The sequence below is a fragment of the Xenia sp. Carnegie-2017 genome, unplaced genomic scaffold, assembly GCF_021976095.1.
Source record: "Xenia sp. Carnegie-2017 unplaced genomic scaffold, XeniaSp_v1 HiC_scaffold_24, whole genome shotgun sequence".
NCBI lineage: Eukaryota > Metazoa > Cnidaria > Anthozoa > Malacalcyonacea > Xeniidae > Xenia > Xenia sp. Carnegie-2017.
In genome coordinates this window covers 1839434-1855605 of record NW_025813487.1, presented here as the reverse complement: position 1 = coordinate 1855605, position 16172 = coordinate 1839434, and the positions used below count along the sequence as shown (strand labels likewise).

At 39.7% G+C, this 16172-nt stretch overlaps 1 long non-coding RNA gene and 1 pseudogene across 1 annotated transcript; both read left to right on the top strand.

The window, feature by feature from the left end:
* The first annotated feature begins 5092 nt into the window (after positions 1-5092).
* LOC124451258 lies at positions 5093-6490 on the top strand (annotated as a pseudogene).
* Positions 6491-9286: 2796 nt separating this feature from the next.
* On the top strand, positions 9287-15445 carry LOC124451575. Its single transcript, XR_006950542.1, has 2 exons — positions 9287-9343; positions 15292-15445. It is a non-coding gene; the product is annotated as an uncharacterized LOC124451575 (long non-coding RNA).
* Positions 15446-16172: the final 727 nt, after the last annotated feature.

The following is a 16172-nucleotide window of genomic DNA, read 5'->3' as shown; positions in this document are numbered from 1 at the left end:
TGGATAAACTGGTGGAAGCCAGCAATCCGCAAGACATGCGCATCACAGCAGACTTAGAGCCAAACCCTAAGAGGCGTACCCTCCTGCTCCGCAAGGGGATCTACCCCTATGAGTATATAGACGGCTGGTCCACATTCGACGAGGGGTCCCTCCCACCGAAGGCTTTCTACAGCAAACTGTCCGTCAAAGGCATTACCGATGACGACTATGCCCACGGAAAATGGTCTGGGACGCCTTCGGCTGCACAACCTTCGGCGACTACCACGACCTCTACCTTCGGACTGATGTTCTCCTCCTCGCCGACGTCTTCGAGAACTTCCGAAAACTGTGCCTCGAGCAATACAAGCTAGGCCTGGCCTTATTATACGAGCCCGGTTTAAGCTGGACGCTCTCCTCAAGCACACGGGGTGGAGCTCGAGCTACTCACTGACATAGATATGCATCCGCTGTTCAGCACAGCCAACAAGAAGGTGCTGGAAAATGAAGGACGAGTGCGCTGGGGCCTATCGCTGAGTTTTGGGACTCAGGCCTAAGATGTACTCTATCCTGAAAGCCAAGGTGTTAAAAGGCCAAAGGTGTTAAAAGCGTGACAGGACCCCATCGTCTAAGCCGGTGCTGTTTCGGTACCAAAGGGCACCACTTGGAGCTCCTCGCGCACAAACGTGCCCTTAGGTCAATCGCTCAAAAATAAAACACGGGCTTCTTGCCCTCAACTACAGCCCGCTCGACCTGGTGTGAGGTCACACTCCAGATAGGATCGGTCGCCCTACGCCGTTCGCCACCTTCGAGGTCGCCAGGCGCATACAAATACCGCAGCATAACATCCGATGGCAAGCGTTGCTCTTTGAAACCAACTGGACGAAGCGCCGGCGCAACGGTTTGCCTTAACGCTCTTCTTCCGAATCGCAAGGAGGGCTTTTCGCCCGTCAAACGGGTAGTTTCATTATTGAGCGCTTTAACCACCTCAGGTAATTTTAATACCCATTCTTTGTTCCGAGTTCCAGGCTCAGCCAGCTCAGGGTTATACTGATAACCGAAGAGTCGCTCCGCCAAAGTTCGATTAAATCTTTCTACGATCCCCTGATCCGTATGAACTCCGACCCTACCCCGTCAAATCGCTTTGCACAGCCTCGCGGAACTCCGAGCCAGGGTCGACTTGTAAAACTTTAGGCCATCGAAGAGGCTCACGGGCATAAATAGACTCTAACGCCTTCCCAACCTGGGTTGCTGTCTTGTCTGTGATCGCCTGGGCCTCCTTATACCGACTTGTTACGTCGACGACCGTCAATGCGTATTTGAATGTGCGTCTTCCGACCGTCAATGATATCAGCACCCCAAATGAGGCCTAGTGGACCTCATTCGGGGTGCTGATATCAAACTTAGGTCGGGGAATAGCACTTTGCGCTGGTGCGGGCAAATAGATCTGCCAGATGGCCTGTTTTGTTAGCCATTCATGAGCCACATCGTCGCAGACGCCAGTCTCTTTAGCCAGCTTTGGAATAGCAGCAAGGCCCATCCAGTACCCTGCAGGACTGTAGTAGACCTCTGCGAGGCGTTCCTCATCGCTTCCGTCCGTAAAAACGCGACCAGGCTTTGTCGGGACGACAGCTTTGACATTACGTGTCGTAGGCGACTTCTCTTCAGCTTCGAAATCGTCAGGAACAACCGCCTGTGGTCAGAGGCACAAAGTCGAGTACCTAATGGTCATTAGTTAGAGTGTCTCCGCCGGACATTCCAATTAATCTTTTTAAAGGCAACTCTACAGAACCCTCTTCTATAAACAGCCGCCCCGCCAGGACAGCAAGGCCCCCGCAGACAGCCGTTGCTCGACTCTGCACTGCAAACGAATTTGTAATCATGACCCGCTTGTTAAAGGCCTCCAGAAAATACTTGCGCAGCTGGGGCTCTGTATATATTTCCTCAATTTCAGCGAGTGCACGTCCAAAGCTATTGAAGTCAAGCACATGCGTTCCAGCACAACAAACAGTTAGCCGGTGTTGCCCCCCTTCGACCGGATCATGGATGGGGTAGATGTTGTTCGTGTTGCTGATGCAAAACTACCCATTGTGGAGATGTGGTAGGCTGTCGCAGCTACAGACCCCAACGAACCGTTTTTGGTCTCGCTCGGCCTTCAGGAGGCGTTCGATGTCAACGCTCAAGATCGGGTAATCCATTCCTTATACTGAGCACAGCGGGAGGCTGTTGAGGGTCGCCACCAGGATGGCCCCTTACGCGGAGAATGCTGCGATCCCCTTCGCCCTCGGTGCGCTCAGCTCGCTGGGGTCAATATCGTTGACAGGATCTTTGGCGCGGGTATTCTTAACGGCAACAAGTCTCACCCCTCCGACGACTACCGGGTGGAATATGTGCCATCCCGCGAGCATCGACGGGCGGTGCAAAAAGATCGAGGGCTAGAAAGACTCACAAGACGACAAGAACAGTTCGAAGAACACGCGCAGCGCCAAGGTCGACAACAAGACGGAAGACAGGGGCGTCGAAGCGCAGCGCCTAGAAGAACAGCAGGGACACGACGGAAGACCACGGGGCGAGAAGAATAGCGGTTGGATGAATTCAAGAGCATGCTCCTGGATGCTGCAAAGAGCACGGGCAAGAGAGCAGCAAATCGCGCAAAATCGAGGGCCATTTCTAAGTTGAAATCGTCAGCCACAAGTTTTACCCAATGTCTTGCTTCGGCGCCCGCTGCGGCTTCACGTTTCCATCAGCCCATCAGCAACAGCATCTCCCAGGCCTTGCGGGCAGCGTCCTCGACCCGACGAGCGCCACATTGGCCAGTCGTTAAACATTTAGAGCGGTGCATATCTTTCAAAAAGATTTTCGGCTGTTATTCCGCCCCGGGTCAGTCGTCCCGACGCCAACACAGGTGCCCTCGCCTTCTGTTCTTCCAAGTGTTATCGCGCGCAATACTAATACTGGTGACGACAAATACCCCACTATCCCCGGGCTTCATTTTCACAAAAAAGAATGGTTTGACGAGCTTCTGCCTTTACTCAAAATAGGGTAAAATGTTTTGCTCTTGGGTCAGAGCAATATGGGCAAGAGCTTCTTCATGAAACGGCTCCTTGCTCACGTTCGTCCAAAAGGCTGTACGTCATTTCGTACACCTCCGCTGATCAATATATCCAACCTAACACGGTCTTGAAGCATTATTTCGTCATGCCTGAATCGCTCGAGGATACGAGAATAGAACCGGAGTCCTACGTCATCATCGACGACATCCGCGTCATGAATCTCAAATGTGGAACACAGAGGGAGTGCCTCTATAAGTTCTTTACGATGTATAGCCATCATCTGAAATTGAACGTCTTCTTCCTCTCCCAGAGCTTCGACAACATAAAGGACATGAAGGTTAACACAACTTTCTCTATCTCTTCCGATTCACGGATAAGTCGAACGTGAAGCAGTTTCTTAATACGCTCTTCGGCGGCACGGGCAATAAACCGGTTCTCTTCTTCAAACTGTACGAGAAACTCTGACCGCTGCGAGCGCCCATCCTCGCTATGGACTGCACCAATCAGCAATTCGCCTATTATTGGCGAAAATTCTATGGTGGACTTTCAGTGAAAGCTTTGCCTTCTCCGTCATTACCAAAAGTTTTTAAGCTTGTAGCTTTGCAGCTTTTTTAATTGAGAAAAAATCTGACCAAGAATTACAGAAAGAAGTTCAGGAGGAATATCACCAGATTCTTGAAGAAAATTGAACATATTCGAGTCCGGATCGTTGATGGTCTCCCACTGCGACTTGAGCGAATGGCGGATGGTTATCTGTCGGCCTTCCTCATCCCAAAGTGGGGATGGAGGTCCTCCAGTTTATCATAAACCAACCTGAGCACATAAGTCTTTAAGGAGGTCTTGGTTTATCTCCCAAATGGGGCCCAAGCAAAGGGGACTGGAGCATCAAATCGCCACCGAGAGTTTCATCTCCTTCTGTGTAAGGCATTGCAGTATATACTAACCCATCCATTTGCAGGATCTAACCCATCAAGTTGAGCTTGCTTGATTTTAAAAAACACCCAAGCGTAAGCGCCGCCAATAAAAGCGTCGTTCCGATAGAGCTGCGACGATGCGTGGGGACAACCCTTCTGCGTATTATTGCTCTGCAGGCGAGGAGGGGAAGCCCGGCTATGGTCACGCTTGGCTCAGTTCTCAGCTAGAGTCAGGTGCTTCGCATGGGATTGCGGCTGCTGTAAACGATGTTGCGACAGTCCGGCTGAAAGTGAATGATGTCGAAAGACAACTTTCGAAGTGCGCAAGCCACGCGGGCTGGTTTCAGCTTTCAGGTTTTCAACCCTGCATTAGAGATTGACGCGGGGCCATTATTGGGTTTTCTTCAGCATCTTCTACCTTTGAGATGACATTGCTATTGGAGCAGTTGCCTGACTTTGTGTGAGCCCTCCGCGCCCCTTCTTCACCTCTGGTGTCGACGGCGCCTCTCTATCCTACGCTGCCTACTGCGAGCGATGCTGGAAATACGTACCGATTACAGGAGATTTCAGAGTTCGAAACAATTCAGCTCTTTCTCGAGTTTAGTACACACTGCGATGTCCTCTTCTTCTAACGAAGCCCTTTCCAGTTTTTCCTTCTCTTCAGTCGACATTTTCGTAAGAAACGAATATGGGCGACTTAATTTCGTTAAAGCTGCCCACGTGCATGACAATTATGATGAAATTGTACGTCCATTTAATTAGCATACATGTGAGTGGTAATGTCAACTTTCAAGCCAAAACCTTGTTTGCTAGTAATAAGATGTATAATATATGCACGTGGCTGTTTAATTTTAAGAAAAATTGTAGCAAACATAGCATGCTCATGTTTATAAAATGGAGACGTTTTGTCAAATCATGTAAGATGCTTATTACGTTGTAAGCGAGTGACCATTTCATTAATGTTTTATTGATATTAACAACATTTCATGAAAATTTGACATTGTTGAAGACAGAAATATATCTTTAACTTTTTGTTACATTTTGTCACATATAAAACTTGCTAACATGTTATCACATTTTCTTTTTCAGTTTCAACTTGTATAGATATAGGTTTCACGAACACCTCGATCTACTCTCGCTTACGTAAATATGGCCACTTTATCTCATTATGGATGTAGTATGCAGTTCCGCATATCCATCGTTTTTTTTGTTGTGGGTTTTACTACGATCATCTATCTTTGCAAAAATGAGTTTGTGATAAAATATGCTCCTGCATCTGAAACTACGTTTACTCATCAACCTGAAATAACGCCTACCAATAAATCTGAAACAACGTCTACTCGTCAACCTGAAACAACGTCTACTCATCAAATTGGAATAACTTCTACAAATGAATCTAAAACAGTGTCTACTTATAAGTCCGAAACAACGTCTACCATTGCAATAAATATAACATCGTCTCCATTACGAACAGGTAAAATAGTTCTTTTGTTTTGGAGTAAATTTTTTGGTGCTTCACCCGCATCCTTTGAAGTAAACTTGCCAAAAGGTGACAAAGAAGGCAACTGTCCTGTGGCCTGTGAGGTTACATCAGACCATAAGCGAGCTAAAGAAGCAAATGGATTTATTGTACATTCAAGAGATCCATATCCTCTACCTCCATCAAAAGATGTTCCCTGGATCCTAACGGGTATGGAAAATCCTGTTTATACTCCTATACTTTCTGATGGCAACTTTATGTCACAGTTTCAATTATCGAGAAGCTATCGACTTGATTCTGATTTTCCTACACCACTCTTCACAAAGCCAAATTTAGATCCACCGGTTCCGTTTGAGAAAAAACGGAGGAATTATTGCTACTCTTTCCAACTGCGAAGCTGTCAGGACAGCGTATATAAGACATCTCATGGAACATGTTCATGTCGATTCCTATGGTGGATGTTTACATAATAAAGATGGTATAGTAGGACGCTGGGCACCAAACTTTAGAGAAGCAAAACAAGATGTGGAAAAATTATACAAGTTTGTTATTGTGTTTTCAACCAAGATTGTGATTACTATGTTGATGAAAAATTCTTAATGCACTTAGCAGGTGCAGTGCCTGTGATGAGCACGGATAAAATTAATGATTTTTTGCCTGGAAATCTGAAAAATGCCATTATCAATGTCAGAGATTTTAAGTCTCCCAAAAATTGTGGAGCGACTTAAGTTTCTAATGAACAACAAAACTGAGTATAATAAGTTCTTGGAATGGAAAGTAAAAGGCTTAGGTCATATTAACGACACTGTGATTGGAAGATTTTGGGAAAGTAAATTTAGACAATGGTGTTATGTGTGCCAGGGAGTATCGGATGGAAAAGGGCACAAAGAAGGTCTTAAACCTGACTTTTGTAAAACAAGAGAATATGAAGACTGGGAATTACACCGTTGTGACCTTGGTACACATGACGGACTGGTCGCAAAGATGAATGAAATTATAGAAACAATTTACTGCATGTAAATGATATGTACCGAGTTAGTAAGGAATTAAAACGTTTGATATCTGCATTGTTTTCGATTTTGAGTTTAAGAAAATTGGACAAACAATGTTCTAAACTCGTTTATTTCGTTTAGATGCAATAAGTCGGCAACGCATTTTGTACACTCAGGCCCAGTATTACGAAGGTACCTACAATGCTTTGTAGGAACAATTCAAAAGTATTTATCTTAGACTTTGAAACCCGTGATGGTTTATTGTTTGTGATATCGTAACTTTTAGAAATCTGGAGGCACCATTTGAATTTGGTCGTAACGCTTACCAACTTGTATTTGCTATCTTCTAGTAACAACTTCCTTCTGTAGTGGTTCAGAGTTCGTTGAAAAATAAATTTTAGCTCGTCAATTTTTATTCATAGTACTTTCAGAAAAACACTAGTAGTCATGAATTTGTAAAGAATATAATTTTAACAATGCACTTAATTATCTCTAAGATGCTTAGAAATGCAAATTTACGCCAAAATTTGTTGTAGTAATTTATCTTGACATTACCATAGATGGGCCACCTACTTTCTTTACCCATAATAGTTGCTGGCTGGTGCATTTTGGCCATAAAATTTATTTTGATATTGAATTATAGCTTTGTTATCACATAAAAAAAGATAATAAACTAATTGCTTCCTCTTTTCTCAATCGATGCAAATATTTTAGCTATTTTTCGTTATCTCCAGAACACAGCGTGTGCTACTTTGTATTCAGTTTACTTAGGACTATAACGGACTATTTTCCATTTCATTTCATCGATTTGCACAACAAAATTTTGTAAATACAACTAACGTTGTGTTTGGTGCGCATAACCTTTCTGTTTTTTATTTTATTATGTTGAAATTTAACAGCTGGAGACATTACGCAAGCATAAGCTTCGCAGAATTTGGCAAACATCAAATATATATCGTTTGAGAGAATACTACACTGTGATGAGACTTGATGCACTGTGCTTGTATTTAAACATTTAAACCAGTGTTGATATGTATGTAGCAAATTGTCATTATGTAACCGTGCTTATCTCACCTATCGTTTATATTATATTTCCTAAATTACGTTTGTACTCTATAGACCATATATTCCTCTCAAAGATATTATTCAACAAGGCATGACATGTGAGTTCGTAATTATTGCAAGTGAATACTAGTAACTATTCTTCGATACAATAAATTTCACACGGGTAACAACACGGACTAATTAACCTAATGATACGAGATACGAATATACTGGATTCGTAAATTTAATGTGGAGAAATGAAGACATGTGGAGAAGGATTTACGGCAATTTACACGATGTACTTTGGGAAACTATGGAACAATTTAATATTTTGATAATATTACTTTTTGTGTTATATCGCTCAGTACATCAGATTGTATTTTATTTCATAATAAAAAAAAATCGCCAGAAAAGTTCCTGCTATTTGCCTACGAGTCCAAGATTTGGGGTGTATCACCCCCTATACCCTTCTCCCAGACGTATTGGCCCTGATTGTGCTGTCTGCATTGGATTTTAAAATCCTGCAACAGGACCTTATTGCACTAACTCCATGTTCACACGTATACATATTTTTAAAAATACGGAGATTTTTCCTCCGTTTCTGAACAGATTTGCGACCACACATAGCGTATTTAAATCGTTTCCACCTGTCCACACGTATGCACAAAACCGGAGAAAATTCAATACTTGTAATCTCTTAGCATGTGTATTTACTTGTAATAATGGATTCTTCAAGCTTTGCATCATCGAATTTGTTAATTACTCAACGATTTATTATCAAAAACATATAGAATACAAACGAAATACTAAGCTTTAATAGCTTACGACTACATGTTCTCAAATTCAGTCACATGACCATATCAATGACGCATGCGTAATTAAATTAATAACTAATTAATAAAATAGAGACTTTGTCGTGGTGACAAATCTGAAAATCGTTCTAAAGATCGCAAATACCATTGTGAATGGTAAAAGTAATAATTTAATAGTGAAATTAAACGACACAATGCATTTTGGGAGACCACTCCTTAGATGTCAACGTCTGCTAAATGAAAATTTAAAATCTACCGATATTTGTAAAGCCAAGAAAGAATGTACGTCATCTCCAAATGGGGAGATGACGCTCAAAATAAAGATAAATTGAAAACATAATCCTTTTGCGGCAAGGACGGGATTGGTTAACTTAATTAAAACAGCCTCCATGACGCGTAACTGAAAGAATGAACGGCATTTCTTAATGATTCTAAAATTGTTGTCTGAATAAGAATCATTACAATGGGAGTTATTCAAGAGACGTTTACCTATCGCAGAGTCACATTAAACTAAATTATTTTCTTACAATCACATATCTAAGAGTACAGAATACGTCACTTGACTCTTTGTGCTTTTGGAATAGATAGGATTAGAAGTTAGATGTCTAGTTGGAACAAGTTGTTGAATAGTGTTGAACATGGTATGAAGAGTATAAAGGCAAAGATTTTTATTTTCAATTCACCGAAAAAGCAGACTAAAGCTTACAATTGTTTGTAAGATGCGATACTTTTTAGTTTTATTGATCATGTACGAAAATAAATGACGATAGAAGGGAAAGGTATGCCTTGGGATTTATTAAGACTTATATCATATTATTATAAATATTTATATTGTGTATCATATTATTTCTAGTTGATTACGATGCTCTACAAACATGGCCATTTCAAAAGAAGATATCAATGATGTTAATGGATCAACGAAATGTTGATCACATGATTGATGCTTTTCATTCAGATCCTCAAAGTTCCTTATTTCAGCGACCAGAGTCTGATTTGAATCCATTTGGATTGCAGTTCTAATTTCGCTGATAGAGAGTTTAAGCATTCTTCCGTTCATTAAAGAGGATACAAGGTTTATTAAGTTAATAATTTAATGAACAAAAAATCTAAATACACTCGCTCCTGCTTCTCTATCTTAGACACTGAAAATATCTCAATTCTCTATTAATCTTAAATTAGCTTTATACTTAGGCAAACGCAACCCGACCTAAACATGTTGCAAACAGCTCTCCTAGCTTTTTCACGTAATTTTCAGTTGTCTATACAAAACGCTATTCGTTGTAAAGCACTCAATAGTGTTTATATAAGTTTTTTCTTGTTTCCTTCGGGTCAGCATATCCACAGTAAAGGAATATACAACAGTAGGGTCACTTCGCTGTGCAATTGGCTGCTGTATATTTAATTAGTTTACTGGCTGCCTTTGCCATATCGTCAATCCTATTGGTCACAAAATGCAATTTACTGGCTGCCAATATGGTAGTCACATGCGTAATAAGATATGCGTGGCACGAAAAAACTCAATGGAGTGGCCCTGCTATATATTGTCTATACCGTGGCATTGTTATGAAGTATGTTTACTTTGTAATACGGGCTCAAATGTACGTTTTGTCATATCATGTCTACAGTTTTGTACTTTTGTCATTTTGTTTCATTAGAATCGAATTTTTCTACATTTGAAGCGTTTTCTTTCTTAAATTATTTCATAACACAAACAATATTTCCAAAGAATCATCTTACGTGTGTTGTGTTTCCTTATTTTATATGACAACAATGCTATTGTCATTCTTCAGGTCATTTAGAGCGTTGATTTTGTCTTTTGAAAATAAAAAACTAGGACGGCTGTAGCTGCGAAGACCAGATAATGCGATGTCTTTCATTCGAGTTTTTACGGATTTATAGAGAAAACCAGAGTGTTCATAGATGCTTTCATTATGAGTGGCGGCGAAGAATTTTTCGAAGGGTGCGAGAAGATTACCGTGGTTTAACTTAGTAGGTGGAATGGCAAAATTTAAACACTTAGAAAAGATTTCTTTTTCTTTGTTGCTGATTAACCTGTTCGAGAATTGAGCACCACTTTGTCGGGGTTGATTTGAATGTTATTGTCGTTCTTAGCGCAAAGGTGAAAAGGCTTTTGATCTTGTATGTGTTGGTGTTGGTTTAATTTCTTCGAGTTCTCACGATCTGAAACATTCTTGAAATGTATTAAGTACAGTGTAGATACGGATGAAGCCAGATGAGAATGGGTCGTTGTCACTTGTGCAGATAGCACGCGTATACTAGAGTGTTTGTCGTTTATTTCTTCGAGGAGCAGTTTGCTTTGACATTGACGATAGGCGCTAGAATTACGCAGGCGGCGATTTGCAACCTTGAACCACAAGAAACGTGTTATTGCTGAACGCGTTTTACAGGTTGTAAGGAATTTTACATGTTGTAAGGAATTTTAAGTCCAATTTAGCTTTACCAAGTTTGAGGTCGAGGCGTTGATACTTTCTAAATACTTTAAGCGTTTTATTGTCATATCGATTTATCAATATTGTTGCCAATGAAGAGCCACGCAGGAAGCGGATTCTCAATATAAATATTAAAGCCCAACAAATAATTTTAAACATAGTCATAAACAATTTGGTTTTATGAAATTTATTAAAAGAGTGACGTTTCGTCTTTACTCAAGACATCTTCAGATAATTAGTCTGAAGATAAGGACAATGCCGTTGTCATCCTTAATAAAACCGACTACAATAACAAAATGTCAGAAATCCTCTCCGATTCCTCAAAATTTGAACTCATAAGCGAAGACCCTGTGAAAGTCACCCTACAACGTGAAACCCAGGTGAAATCATTACTCAAACAACTCAAGAAAACGAAATCAATTGATGAACAAACTTACAATAAACTCTAACCGACTGGCTCACGCATAGGTATACTATATGGACTTCCAAAAATTCACAAACCAACCATTCCCTTACGACCCATTCTATCTTCTATAAATCTCGTATAAACTAGCTAAATGTTTCATTCTGCTGATTACACCCATGTCCACAAAGTCTTCCATGATAAAGGACTCATTCTCCTTCGTATAAGAAATACTTAACACTAACATCAACTCTAACAAAGTTGTTATGGCTAGTTTTGACGTAACTGCTTTTCTCCAACATTCCTCTTCATGAAACAATCAATATCATCAGTGATCTTCTTTTATTAACCATAAACAATTTCATGGACTCACCCGCACCGAATTCAGTAATCTACTAACGCTATCTATTAATTGCATTTATGTTTAACGACCGCTTATACCACCAAATTGATGGTGATGCTATGGATAGTCCTTTGGCCCTTTTGCCAACATTTCATGTATTTAAAACTGTCCCCACAAATTAAACCTGTTCTCATACGATATGTCGATGACTGCTTCCTTCTTTTTAAATCACTTGATCACGTTCCTGTCTTTTTAGAATACATCAACCATCAACACCCCAACATCACGTTTACCTCTGAGACGGAAAATAATGGACGACTACAGTTTTTAGACATGTAAATTTATCGCTCAAATGACAAATTCACCACCTCTGTATATCATAAACCCACATTCACCGGTCTTTTCACAAACTTTTACAGCTTTATCCCACTTTCTTATAAACGCAACTTCATCTTTGGCCTGTTACACCGCTTGTTCAACCTCAGCTCTAGTTATGAGACTATTCATGTCCAAATTGAAACCACCAGAAAAGTATTCAAACTCAATTGCTATTTAACTAATATATTCGACCACATTGTCCGTCGTTTCTTTGACGCAAAATTCGAAAAAAAAACACCTGTCTTTTGTGTCCCAAAGAAAATAGTGTATTTTTGTCTCTCATTCACCGGCTGTCACTTGTTACAAATCCGCACACAAATCAATCGTCTCTACAACGCTGCTTTCCCTCATCTCAATGTCAGATTCGTCTTTCATACCCCCACACGAATCTCTTCATTTTTTCCAGTTAAGGATAAAATTCGCAAGTCTCTGAGGTCTGGTGTTGTTTATTTATGTGTCGATGCTGTTGCGCATCGTGTGTGGGTCAAACCACACGCCACTTACACACCAGAATCACGAAACACTTGGGGGTCTCTCCTTTGACTGGAAAACGCTTACTATCCCATTAATGTCAAGTATTCTTTTCCATAGTAACTCCTCAAACCACCCTGCTTTCCCAGACGGTTTTAAAATCCTCTCATCCGGCTCCGACACAATGAACCTCATGATCCACGAAAGCCTCATCATCTCCAAGCTAAAACCTTCACTTAACGCCCAAGGCAGATCCATCCCTCTGAAGCTTTTCTAGTCTCAACACCTCACCCTAACTATACATAACATCACACTTACACATTCACAGTAATCTGATACCTCTAACTATGTAAATAGCTCGATATTATATCTTTTCATTGAATTTTAAGTACTTTTCTTACACTGAAACAATCATTACTGACTTATAATCACTTAAATGAAAACAAGGCATCTTAGGACCCGTCCACACGTATCCGGATTCGTAAATATCCGCAAATATTTTGTTGCGGTTACACTTATCGTCCACACGTATCCAGCGAAAACGCCAGTGCCTTTTTTTAAAGAATTTTTACTTGAAAGCGCGATTCTCTTACAAAAAAATTTCCATTGTATTGTATAATTTATAGTAGTTAGCAACCGCAGTACTTGCGAGAGTAATGGCGGATCTGACGTAAGCGCATAAAAAATCTGGGACACATCGCACCCCTGAGTTGGCCATCTGTTCATTTCCTATTCTGTGCTTTAACGTAAGTCAGGTCCATTTCACTTTACCTAAGTAGGGTAGGTTAGGATTCATTAGACCTTAATGAATTTATAAGCTAAATATATTTAATTAATAAATAGACCTCTTAATCTCGTAGAACACACGTGATCATGCTATAACCCTTACCACAGTATAAGAATATACAGAAGAGTCATTCTTGTCGGAAGCTTTGATGATTTTGTATTCATTATTCAGTATTGACGTCATGTAATTTTAATGGTTGTAAACAAGTGAGAAATCCTAATCATCTGGCTAGAATAATGGCCGTCACGAGAACGCGTTGTACACCTGAGTAACCCTTCTGTATAATCATTACTCTGTGCCCAAATCTTTCAAACTTTAGTTGTCAATATATGAGACCACGTCTTGACCACGTTAAACGCGTTTAAATATAAAAATCGTTAGAATCTTACGATGTCGTTATGCAAAAAAGCGATGCATGATGTTGTGAAGTAAGTTAGGATTCATAAGACCTTAATCAATTTAGAAACTAGATTTTAATTTTGACCAAATCTTCATTGAATCTTGCAGTTATATCTTGATACGTTAAGGTCCTGAGAATGGTTTATAGGCGTTCTCATTGACGTCACCAACATCTTCAAGCCCAAAATCAATATTAGCGTAGAATCATGACTATGCAGAATTGCCAACGTGTTCTTACAACGGCCATTATTACAGCCAGTTGATTAGGGTTTGTTACTGGTTTCCAACCATTACATGACATCAATACTTAATAATGAATTCGAGAATAACAGCACAGTGGATGGCAGAAGTTTGCTCGACAGTTGTGAAAGAGCCAAAATTACAACCTCTTTCTGGGGAAGTGATATTACCTCGTACAGCCAATAGACAAGAAGAAGCGAGACTAGATATTCGTGCTAAAGGTTTTTGGTCTAGACAGCAAGATGCATTTTTTGATGTAAGGGTATTTCACCCAAATGCGTCGAGCTACCAAAACACCAATCTACCTGCACTCTATCGTCAGCATGAGATGGCTAAGAAAAGGGAATATGGTGATCGAGTAAGAGAGATTGAATATGCTGCTTTTTCATCACTGGTCTTTTCAACATCAGGTGGTATGGGGAAAGAGACTGCAATTGCTTATAAACGGCTAGCTGATCTGCTGGCAAAAGAGAAAGCTGCAATATGGCATCACGCTAGCGTGGATGCGTTGTAAACTGTCTTTCGCACTGATTAGGTCAGCAATTACTGCGATACGAGGAAGTCGATCTGCCTCAACTCGCGAACATACTTTAAATATTGACCTAGGTTATTGGGAAAGTTGTCTTTACATTTGACTGTCCCTTTATCATGGATATTTTTAAACACTGATTTTAGTCATATTTGATTCAGATTTTTTTAACATTTATATTTGTAATAGATAATAATAATCATAATAAAATACGTTCCTTTTCATTAAAATTACATGACATCAATACTTAATAATGAATTCGAGAATATTTTGACTTTAGACATGACTTTGGATCATTTTGAAGGTTGGGAAAAAGTCAAAAACCCTAATAAACTGGCTGTAATAATGACCGTTGTAAGGACACGTTGGCTACCTGAGTGACCCTTCTGTATAGTCATGATTCTGTGCTAATATACTGTGAGAATGGTTTAAGGCGTTCTCATTAACGTCACCAACATCTTCAAGCCCAAAATTATAATATTAGCGTTATTTAATAGGCTGAATATGTTTAATTAATAAATAATTGACGTAATATCACCGAAAAATAGTCAATTTTTACTAGCATTTCATATATATTAATGTAGGGAGAGCATAGTTCTTTTGTTTGACAACAATAATTTTTGTTTTTAAAAATTAGATTTAATAGATATCCCGTAATTTGTTCAAGCAAAAACTGTGAGTTTTAACCCTCTAGAGGCAGTTGATGCTCACAGGCAACAATCACCAAACAAGATGTTTACGAACTTTTGAAAAGGCACGGCTCCCAGAGGGTTAAACAATCATGTTGAATAAATACATATAATGACATGCTTAACACTATTTATAAATATACTATTCACTTCAAGCCACATATAAACCACGAGGCGTCATGGAAGGCAGATGTTGTTCATATAAGATGGAACAAAACTTTACACATAAACGACAAGTATAATGATTTGTAATTGTGTCATGCAAAATAAAGTTGTTGCCTTCAACTCTCCTTGATGACAAGTTACCGAAACACGTCTCATTTAATTGCAGATGTATTTAAACGTGTTGATAAAAAATCAAGACCGCCAATATCTGAATGCTACTGAACAAGGACATACCGCACATATTTAAACATTTGAAAGCCACGATGTACAGATATATACCCTCAGTACCACGTCGTAAATGTTGATAGCAGCAGCAAAAAGAAATTTGAAAGAGGAAAACCCTTATGAAATGTGTGACACACGTAGCTACTTGTTTCGATATCATTTATGACAATACATCCTACGGCCTGAAACTTCCAATGTAAGTGACTATCTTGTGAAAATCTCAATTCATTGATGCTACTGATTTTTTGTTTGTTTCTTCAATGTCACATTAGTTATAACTGAATATATGCAATGAATACAAATACACTAAATTTGCTATCTGTCTCCAATGCTATATGTGGTGGAATGCATAGAACTGCAGTTTTCATAGATTAAGGTTTAGACTTGCAATGAGCGAGAGCCGTAACTGTTTTTTTGCTCGTTTTTCTACGACTGTCTACTATATTTTTAGTAGTAGAAACTCGGGGAAAACAGAACGCCCTTAAATTCTCTCCTAACATTAACTTAGCAACATATAATTACAAGATTCAATGAATATTTGGACAAAATTAAAGTCTAGTTTATAAATTCATTATCGTCTCATGTATCTTACCCTACAACACCATGCATATTTGCTTTGCATAACGACATTAAAACGCAAAAAAAAGTAGATTCTAATGAATTTTTTGTTCAAATGCATAGAAGGATTACTCATTGTCTTTGTGAAAGGTGAAAAGCTCCTAAGGGCCAATTACAAGAAAAATTTTAGTCATGACTTGATTAAGCAAATGTTAACAACTCAAACTTAGTCACTTTAACGTTGAGGAAAGAAAGGTGAATTCT